At 47.9% G+C, this 10,228-nt stretch overlaps 8 non-coding genes and 1 pseudogene across 8 annotated transcripts; 3 read left to right on the forward strand and 6 right to left on the reverse strand.

Annotated features, from left to right (window-relative positions):
- Window positions 1–3,324: 3,324 nt before the first annotated feature.
- Window positions 3,325–3,443, forward strand: LOC138035644 (5S ribosomal RNA). The gene has a single exon (XR_011129647.1). It is a non-coding gene; the product is annotated as a 5S ribosomal RNA (ribosomal RNA).
- A 974-nt stretch (window positions 3,444–4,417) lies between these two features.
- LOC138035671 (U1 spliceosomal RNA) lies at window positions 4,418–4,581 on the reverse strand. Its single transcript, XR_011129671.1, has one exon. It is a non-coding gene; the product is annotated as a U1 spliceosomal RNA (small nuclear RNA).
- Window positions 4,582–4,775: 194 nt separating this feature from the next.
- LOC138035633 (U2 spliceosomal RNA) lies at window positions 4,776–4,968 on the reverse strand. Its single transcript, XR_011129639.1, has one exon. It is a non-coding gene; the product is annotated as a U2 spliceosomal RNA (small nuclear RNA).
- Window positions 4,969–5,236: 268 nt separating this feature from the next.
- On the forward strand, window positions 5,237–5,354 carry LOC138035653 (5S ribosomal RNA). Its single transcript, XR_011129655.1, has one exon. It is a non-coding gene; the product is annotated as a 5S ribosomal RNA (ribosomal RNA).
- A 971-nt stretch (window positions 5,355–6,325) lies between these two features.
- On the reverse strand, window positions 6,326–6,495 carry LOC138035615 (U1 spliceosomal RNA). The gene has a single exon (XR_011129621.1). It is a non-coding gene; the product is annotated as a U1 spliceosomal RNA (small nuclear RNA).
- A 195-nt stretch (window positions 6,496–6,690) lies between these two features.
- LOC138035638 (U2 spliceosomal RNA) lies at window positions 6,691–6,881 on the reverse strand. The gene has a single exon (XR_011129641.1). It is a non-coding gene; the product is annotated as a U2 spliceosomal RNA (small nuclear RNA).
- A 1,377-nt stretch (window positions 6,882–8,258) lies between these two features.
- On the reverse strand, window positions 8,259–8,428 carry LOC138035687 (U1 spliceosomal RNA). Its single transcript, XR_011129686.1, has one exon. It is a non-coding gene; the product is annotated as a U1 spliceosomal RNA (small nuclear RNA).
- Window positions 8,429–8,627: 199 nt separating this feature from the next.
- On the reverse strand, window positions 8,628–8,817 carry LOC138035630 (U2 spliceosomal RNA). Its single transcript, XR_011129636.1, has one exon. It is a non-coding gene; the product is annotated as a U2 spliceosomal RNA (small nuclear RNA).
- Window positions 8,818–9,096: 279 nt separating this feature from the next.
- On the forward strand, window positions 9,097–9,214 carry LOC138035658 (5S ribosomal RNA; annotated as a pseudogene).
- Window positions 9,215–10,228: the final 1,014 nt, after the last annotated feature.

The raw sequence follows: 10,228 nt of genomic DNA on the forward strand, positions 1-10,228 counted from the left end.
CAGCAGATGTAGGCTGAACAACAACAGCACGAGAAACCAGATCGCGTTTGCCCTTCCAAAAAAACCCAAAAACCAATTTACAAAGCTCGGAAGAAACCCAAGGGGGGACATGAATTAGGGAGGCAATGTACCAAAACCCTAGAAAGGGCCAAGGCGTTGATGACGAGAGCTCTCCCGCCGTAGGACAGGGAGCGTTGCCTCCAAGAAGCCAGCACATTCTCCACGGCATCAATCCTAGGACGCCAGTTCACTTCCTCCAAATTCCCAGGCCCAATAAAGACGCCCAGCACTTTGATCTTGGCCGAGGTCCCAGTCCAGGGTGACAGGGGGGTCAGTCCTGCCAGACCACGAACCGAGCCACAATCCCTTGGATTTGGATCCCTGATTAAGCTTAGCACCAGAACCCCTTTCAAAAAGAGCATAAACTTCAAAAATAGCAGCAATGGCAATATCAGACGTGACAATGAGAGAGGTGTCATCGGCGTACTGCGAGATCGGAGACAGGGCCCGCGGGGGCCCGGGGACAGAAAGACCAATGATACGTGGATTGGCACGAATGTTAACAGCAAGCACTTCAGAAACTAGAACATACAATAATGGAGACAAAGGACAGCCCTGACGCACGCCACGAGACAAAGGAAAAAACCGAGACAGATAACCATTAACAACTACAGAGCTTTGGACAGCAGAATAGAACAGAACAACCCAACGGACAAAAGATGGGCCAAAACCCATCCTCGACAAAGTAGCACACATAAATGACCAATCCACTCTATCAAAGGCCTTTTCCTGGTCTAAGGAGAGAACGGCAACGGGATGTCAGATTCCGTGGCAAAGGCAACCACATCACGCAAAAGAGCAACATTCTCGCCAATAAACCTGCCAGGAACACCGCAGGTCTGATCCTCACTAACAAACCAGATGGATAACTTTGAGAAGGCGCCCAGCAATAAACACGAGAAGCAAGCTTATAGTCGACGTTGAGAAGGGAGATGGGGCGCCAGTTACGAGCGTCCAACCGATCTCCCTTCTTAAAGATTAAGGATATGAGACCCCGCCGTTGAGACAAAGACATAGAACCAGACAGATAACACGAATTCAAGACCTCCACTAAATCAGACCCAAGGACGTCCCAGAATTTCAAGTTAAAACTCCATGGGAGAGGCCATCGGACCCCGGGGCTTTACGACGAGCCATGCCAACAAGGGCACGATGACACTCCTCAAGAGTCAGAAAGCCCTCACAAAGATCAGCTTGGGCAGATGAAAGGACGAGGGACACATTACTGAGAAGAATATCTTGAGCGGCGGAATCCGTAGGACAGGCAGTAAAAAAAGAGAGGAGTAGAAAGTGGCGAACGAAGAACACAGATCAGAAGGTGTTGAAACAATGGACCCATCAGGGTTCCGAAGCGCAGAAACCCACCGGTCAGCAGACCGTTTCTTCTCTAAACGAAAAAAGTACGCCGATGAGACTTCGCCCTCCTCAACCCATCGGACACACGTGACCGTACTTGGGCACCTTGAGCAGCCCTGATGTCATAGGCGGAAAGCTGTTCAAGGGTGGATCGATAAACACCTAAAACAGACAGGCAACCAGCATCAAGCCGTGCCTTGAGGTGTGCCGCCAACTAGCCAACAAATCGCGTGACCAAGATTCTTTCTGCGACCGGCGCACACAGTAAGATACCGTAATGCCCTTCGATCTTTGCTTTACCGGAATCCCACCACTTGGAAAGAGAGGAAAAACAGAGCTTACAGTCCTTCCAATCGGCCCAAAAGTCAGAAATAAGGCGACAGACCAGTACTCCTCCTCCTCCAGGACTGAGGTATTAAGCTTCCAAAGCCCCGGACCAGGAGGAATAACGTCAGGAACAGTAAGAGAGCAGGACACAGCACAATGGTCTGAAAACGGACACGGAAGAATTTCACAAACAGAGACAGAGACGCAACCCAGACATAAGGGCACCCAATTAGATCTATACGGGAGGAGATAGAGCCATCCGCCTTAGTCCAGGTAAAGGCGGAGGAAGACGGATGGAGGTATCTCCAAATATCAATACAACAGACATCGTCAAAAAGACGACCAAGGGCAACAACACTCTCACGCGAGGTATCACCGACCACGGAGCCCACACGGTCAGCAGCGCGATCAAAGACGGTATTAAAATCGCCGGCGAGGAGGGTGGGAACTGAAGGGTCTAATCGGGAAGAGACCCCGTCCAGGAAGGCATCACGATCAGGGTTACGATTGGGAGCATAAATGCAAGCAACCCTGAACACAGCGCCACGCAAAGAAAACTCACATAACAAAAACCGACCACAACTATCAGAGGAAGAGATTTAACAAGGGACAACACTGGACGAAAACAAAAACATACAACCACAAGGACTTATTAGAGCCGGAGACACCACAACGGAAAGACCAGATGACTGGAAACCAGGACTGACACTCACTGAGGGAGATGCAGTGGGCCTCTTGGAGGCACACTACATCAGGAAACAACAGGCAAGGAATGAAGCCACTGTACAAACCCAGCTCGCTTAGACTGGTCTCGCAGACCGTTGACGTTAATTGAGACAACTGACAGAGCCATAATGGAGTACAGTAAAAGAGTAACTATGTACGTGCTTTGCGTTGGGGGAGGGAAAACGACACATCAGGCAAACCTTCGTGCTTCGCAGACTTGACAGTATCAGCTGAAGCACGAGTCTTCGATTTAGTAGAAGAGGGCGCAGCTCCGCTCTTCTTAGCCACCTTTGTAAGAGCCTTCCGGGAAGGAGTAACAGAAGAGCTATCAGAGGAGGTTCTCAACGGAATCACAACCGCGTTTACGAGGAGTGGATACCTCAACCATTTCCACCTCCAAAGGTTCAACAGATTGGGAGGATGGAGGAAACACCCGAAGAAACAAGACTGTCGGTACCACCACTAGCAAACAGTACCCCTTACGACGCACACCTGTATTCTCAGCCACTTTACATAAAGTGCCACCACTTGGTGGTTTTTAACATTTTGTAATTTTTTAACAGAATCTCAGTACTTTTGGCAGCCGATGCCCGTAAATGCTCACGGCGGACAAGGTGCTCCCAGTCTCATGGCCACGAGATATGGTGGTCCGATTACAATCCGTGCCAAGGAAGGAATGCCCAAAGCCAACCTGAAAGCGAGGCGCACACAACGATCGCTCTTGTACAGTGGGCAGCAGCACCAGCATTGCATGGCACTTGCGTTGACGGCAAGAGGACAAATGCACATTGTGCTTGCTCTGACCTCGTTTTCATTTTCCCTTATAACAAAGTTAATTTTCACGGCAAATTACTTGTCTACGACCATACCACAGGGAAAACACCGGTTCTCGTCCGATCACCGAAGTTAAGCCCTGTCGGGCGGGGTTAGTACTTGGATGGGAGACCGCCTGGGAATACCCCGTGTTGTAGGCTTCCCTTTTTCCTTCTGTACACTTGATTATCTCAAAAAATCTCAGTTTCTTTCAATGAAAGAACATTCCAAACCAGGTTTTTTGAACACAACATGCCAACGATATGTCAAAGATGAGACATACGACAAAAACAAAATAGTTCACACGAGAAAGTGGAACTTGTATTCCCAAGGGAGCGCGTGCGCGCGAGATCTTATCAATCCAACGTTTATGACATGAAACGTATCTTTTCGTGTGAGCAAAGAACAGGATACGACAAGTAAAAATGCATGCACTGTTATGCATTAGATGGAAGTTAACCTAGCCCGGATGATATGTATACAACGAAGGCTACAACACTACAACATTGATCTTGCGAAAACGTGACTTACGTGACGTAGCGCACTTCAAAGTCTTACTGTTCCCTGCTCAACACGGACAGTACGTATTCAAAGGGCCGATAAGACACTATCCTGACCATGAAAGATTTACTTTTTATGATAACAATCCAATTAACTGATAACATAGAGAAACCACAAAGTGTTGGCCACAGAAATGTAACGCCAACTGATCTGGCGGGTCCTCAGTTACTCAATGCAAAACGGGCTCTCCAGAACGCAACATAACACAACGCAAAATAAATCTATCGCGATGGAGCAGTACAAACACACATCCACTTACGTTTTCGAAACGATGCACGAGGATAAGAGCTCGACCCGCTGGCATTTTCTTGTCTCACTCGTCTATCGATGGAAATCGATGCGGCTGAAATAAACACGTCGTCTCCCTCTCTGTACGGCCAAGAATGAGAGAAATGAAATCACAGTTTTTCAGTGCACCAAGTACGGAACATTCACCTACAATTTCAGCAGTGGACTTCACAAATACAACTCACCTTCCTTAGTCCTTACACCGCCACCGCATCTCCTTCCCTGCCCTGCCTGAAACGTTACCAACAAACCTTCCCATTAGCCAACTTTGCCACCGGGTTTGGTGCGGGGACTAGCGCGAACGCAGGTCCCCACTACCAGAAATTATACGCTCGAGTTACCCACATTTGGGGTAATCGCAAGGGTCAACCCAATCGAAGTGCAATGAAAGAGCCTCACCTTGAGAGGACTGCCTCCCTGATCACAGTGCCTCCCGCGTCAGGTAAGTATGCCTTTTCAGCCTCTCCGGGACCGCAAAACGCAACTTGTCTGCGCATACCATGTGGTAATGGAGGTCACGTGCTCCTCGTCCTGTCGTGTCGTGCTGTCCACTCGCTGCTATGCTACCTAGAAAAGAGAAGAGAATGTGAAGGTTGGTTGCTTGGTCACTTTTTCTGCTTTCACTTGATTATTTCTTCCCCAGAGGGAAGTGGGCCACGCTCGGAGGTAGTGCTATACCGAGGCAACCCGTGGCCGGACGAGGCAAGCCTCTTTTCCACGGCCCAGTTCCAAAAATCAGTTTAATATATGAGCTGCTCGATGAGCAGCCGTATCAGATATTAAGCTGATAAGAACAGATTACTACACTTGATCTTAGCCAAAAGGCCGAGAAGCCGATGCCCGTAAATGCTCACGGCGGACAAGGTGCTCCCAGTCTCATGGCCACGAGATATGGTGGTCCGATTACAATCCGTGCCAAGGAAGGAATGCCCAAAGCCAACCTGAAAGCGAGGCGCACACAACGATCGCTCTTGTACAGTGGGCAGCAGCACCAGCATTGCATGGCACTTGCGTTGACGGCAAGAGGACAAATGCACATTGTGCTTGCTCTGACCTCGTTTTCATTTTCCCTTATAACAAAGTTAATTTTCACGGCAAATTACTTGTCTACGACCATACCACAGGGAAAACACCGGTTCTCGTCCGATCACCGAAGTTAAGCCCTGTCGGGCGGGGTTAGTACTTGGATGGAGACCGCCTGGGAATACCCCGTGTTGTAGGCTTCCCTTTTTCCTTCTGTACACTTGATTATCTCAAAAAATCTCAGTTTCTTTCAATGAAAGAACATTCCAAACCAGGTTTTTTGAACACAACATGCCAACGATATGTCAAAGATGAGACATACGACAAAAACAAAATAGTTCACACGAGAAAGTGGAACTTGTATTCCCAAGGGAGCGCGTGCGCGCGAGATCTTATCAATCCAACGTTTATGACATGAAACGTATCTTTTCGTGTGAGCAAAGAACAGGATACGACAAGTAAAAAATGCATGCACTGTTATGCATTAGATGGAAGTTAACCTAGCCCGGATGATATGTATACAACGAAGGCTACAACACTACAACATTGATCTTGCGAAAACGTGACTTACGTGACGTAGCGCACTTCAAAGTCTTACTGTTCCCTGCTCAACACGGACAGTACGTATTCAAAGGGCCGATAAGACACTATCCTGACCATGAAAGATTTACTTTTTATGATAACAATCCAAATAACTGATAACATAGAGAAACCACAAAGTGTTGGCCACAGAAATGTAACGCCAACTGATCTGGCGGTCCTCAGTTACTCAATGCAAAACGGGCTCTCCAGAACGCAACATAACACAACGCAAAAGAAATCTATCGCGATGGAGCAGTACAACACACATCCACTTACGTTTTCGAAAACGATGCACGAGGATAAGAGCTCGACCCGCTGGCATTTTCTTGTCTCACTCGTCTATCGATGGAATCGATGCGGCTGAAATAACCACGTCGTCTCCCTCTCTGTACGGCCAAGAATGAGAGAAATGAAATCACAGTTTTCAGTGCACCAAGTACGGAACATTCACCTACAATTTCAGCAGTGGACTTCACAAATACAATCACCTTCCTTAGTCCTTACACCGCCACCGCATCTCCTTCCTGCCCTGCCTGAAACGTTACCAAACAACCTTCCCATTAGCCAACTTTGCCACCGGGGGTTGGTGCGGGGACTAGCGCAGACCCACGCATCCGTCCCACTTACCAGAAATGTATACGCTCGAGTTACCCACAGTTGGGGTAATCGCAAGGGTCCACCCAATCGAAGTGCAATGAAAGAGCCTCACCTTGAGAGGACTGCCTCCCTGATCACAGTGCCTCCGCGTCAGGTAAGTATGCCTTTTCAGCCTCTCCGGGACCGCAAAAGGAGAGGTGACTGCGCATACCATGGGGTAATGGGGGTCACGTTGCTCTCTCGTCCTTTCGTGTCGTGCTGTCCACTCGCTGCTATGCTACCTAGAAAAGAGAAGAGAATGTGAAGGTTGGTTGCTTGGTCCTTTTTCTGCTTTCACTTGATTATTTCTTCCCCAGAGGGAAGTGGGCCACGCTCGGAGGTAGTGCCTATACCGAGGCAACCCGTGGCCGGGACGAGGCAAGCCTCTTTTCCACGGCCCAGTTCCAAAAATACAGTTTAATATATGAGCTGCTCGATGAGCAGCGTACATCAGATATTAAGAACCGATCATACACTTGCTCTTAGCAACAAAGGCGACGAGAACTTGTGATGAGTTTAATGCAGTAGACGGCTGACCTGGTTTCGCCATTCTTCATGGCCAGAGATATGGTGGTCCGATTTCGTTTTAATCCGCCAAGGAAGAACGCCCAAAGCTTTTACCATGAAAGCGAGGGCGCACAGAACGATCGCTACTTGACAGTGGGCAGCAGCACCACCTTGCATGCACTTGCGTTGAACAAGCGGGACAAATGCACATGTGCTTGCTCTGACCTCGTTTTCATTTTCCCTTATAACAAGTTAATTTTCACGGCAAATTACTTTCTACGACCAGACCACAGGGAAAACACAGTTCTCGTCCGATCACCGAAGTTAAGACCCTGTCGCGGCGGGTTAGTACTTGGATGGAGACCGCCTGGGAATACCCCGAAACAGGAGGCTTCCCTTTTTCCTTCTGTACACTTGATTTATCTCAAAAAATCTCAGTTTCTTTTCAATGAAAGAACATTCCAAACCAGGTTTTTTGAACCTAACATGCCAACGATATGTCAAAGATTAGACATACGACAAAACAAAATAGTTCACACGAGAAAGTGAACTTGTATTCCAAAGGGAGCGCGCGTGCCGCGAGATCTTATCAATCCAACGTTATGACATGAAACTATCTTTTCGTGAGCGCAAAGAACAGGATACGACAAGTAAAAAAATCGCATGCCTGTTAGGCTTATGATGGAAGTTAAATAGACAAATAGATATGTATACAACGAAGGCTACAACACTACAACCATTGACACGAACGTGACTTACGTGACGTAGCGCACTTCAAAGTCTTACTGTGCCCTGTCCAACGCGGACAGTACGTCCTTCAAAGGGCATAAGACAAGACACTATCCTGACCATGAAAAGATTTACTTTTTAGGATAACAATCCAATTAACTGATAACATAGAGAAACCACAAAGTGTTGGCCACAGAAATGTAACGCCACTGATCTGGCGGGTCCTCATGTACTCAATGCAAAAACCGGGCTCTCCAAACGCAACATAACACAACGCAAAGAAAATCTATCGCGATGGAGCGCAGTACAAACACACCACCACTTACGTTTTCGGAACGATTCACGAGACAGAGAGCTCGACCCGCGTGGCATTTTACTTTGCTTCACACTCGTCTATCGATGGAAATCGATGCGGCTTGAAATAAACACGTCGTCTCCCTCTCTGTACGGCAAGAATGAGAGAAATGAAATCACAGATTTTTCAGTGCACCAAGTACGGACACATTCACCTAACATTTCCAGCAGTGGACTTCACAAAGAAACTCACTTCCTTAGTCCTTACACCGCCACCGCAGGGCCTTCACCTGCCCTGCTGAAACGTTGGAACCAACAAACCTTCCCATTAGGCCACTTGGCCACCGGGTTTGGTGCGGGGACTAGCGCGAACGCACGGTCCCCAACTACCAGAAAATTATACGCTCGAGTTACCCACATTTGGGTTAATCGCAAGGGTCAACCCAATCGAAGTGCAATGAAAGAGCCTCACCGGCAGAGGACTGCCTCCCTGATCAAACCAGTGCCTCCCGCGTCAGGTAAGTATGCTTTTTCAGCCTCTCCGGGACCGCAAAACGCAACTTGTCTGCGCGCATACCATGTGGTAATGGAGGTCACGTGCTCCTCGTCCTGTCGTGTCGTGCTGTCCCACTCGCTGCTATGCTACCTAGAAAAGAGAAGAGAATGTGAAGGTTGGTTGCTTGGTCACTTTTTCTGCTTTCACATATGATTATTTCTTCCCCAGAGGGAAGTGGGCCACGCTCGGAGGTAGTGCTATACCGAGGCAACCCGTGGCCGGGACGAGGCAAGCCTCTTTTCCACGGCCCAGTTCAAAAATCAGTTTAATATATGAGCTGCTCGATGAGCAGCGTATCAGATATTAAGCTGATAAGAACAGATACTACACTTGATCTTAGCCAAAAGGCGAGAAGCGATGCCCGCGATGCCCGTAAATGCTCCACGGCGGACAAGGTGCTCCCAGTCTCATGGCCACGAGATATGGTGGTCCCGATTACAATCCGTGGCCAAGGAAGGAATGCCCAAAGCCAACCTGAAAGCGAGGCGCACACAACGATCGCTCTTGTACAGTGTGCAGCAGCACCATGATTGCATGGCACTTGCGTTGACGGCAAGAGGACAAATGCACATTGTGCTTGCTCTGACCTCGTTTTCATTTTCCCTTATAACAAAGTTAATTTTCACGGCAAATTACTTGTCTACGACCATACCACAGGGAAAACACCGGTTCTCGTCCGATCACCGAAGTTAAGCCCTGTTCGGGCGGGGTTAGTACTTGGATGGAGACCGCCTGGGAATACCCCTGTTGTAGGCTTCCCTTTTTCCTTCTGTACACTTGATTATCTCAAAAAATCTCAGTTTCTTTCAATGAAAGAACATTCCAAACCAGGTTTTTTTAACACAACATGCCAACGATATGTCAAAGATGAGACATACGACAAAAACAAAATAGTTCACACAAAAAAGTGGAACTTGTATTCACAAGGGAGCGCTTGCGCGCGAGAACTTATCTATAGATAGTTTATGACATGTATCGTTTATTTTCGTGTGAGAATAGATCATGATACGAAAAGTAAAAAATGCATGCACTGTTTTGAATTAGATTGAAGTTAACCTAGCCCGATGATATGTATACAACGAAGGCTACAACACTACAACATTGATCTTGCGAAAACGTGACTTACGTGACGTAGCGCACTTCAAAGTCTTACTGTTCCCTGCTCAACACGGACAGTACGTATTCAAAGGGCCGATAAGACACTATCCTGACCATGAAAGATTTACTTTTTATGATAACAATCCAATTAACTGATAACATAGAGAACCACAAAGTGTTGGCCACAGAAATGTAACGCCAACTGATCTGGCGGGTCCTCAGTTACTCAATGCAAAACGGGCTCTCCAGAACGCAACATAACACAACGCAAAATAAATCTATCGCGATGGAGCAGTACAAACACACATCCACTTACGTTTTCGAAACGATGCACGAGGATAGAGCTCGACCCGCTGGCATTTTCTTGTCTCACTCGTCCTATCGATGGAAATCGATGCGGCTGAAATAAACACGTCGTCTCCCTCTCTGTACGGCCAAGAATGAGAGAATGAAATCACAGTTTTTCAGTGCACACAAGTATGGAGGCGGACATTCACCCTACAATTTCAGGCAGTGGACTTCACAAATACAACTCACCTTCCTTAGTCCTTACACCGCCACCGCATCTCCTGTCACCTGCCCTGCCTGAAACGTTACACAACAACACCTTCCCATTAGCCAACTTTTGCCACCGTGTTTGGTGCGTGGGACTAGCTGCGAACGCAGGTCCCC

The sequence above is a fragment of the Montipora capricornis genome, unplaced genomic scaffold (assembly GCF_036669925.1).
Source record: "Montipora capricornis isolate CH-2021 unplaced genomic scaffold, ASM3666992v2 scaffold_430, whole genome shotgun sequence".
Classification (NCBI taxonomy): Eukaryota; Metazoa; Cnidaria; class Anthozoa; order Scleractinia; family Acroporidae; genus Montipora; species Montipora capricornis.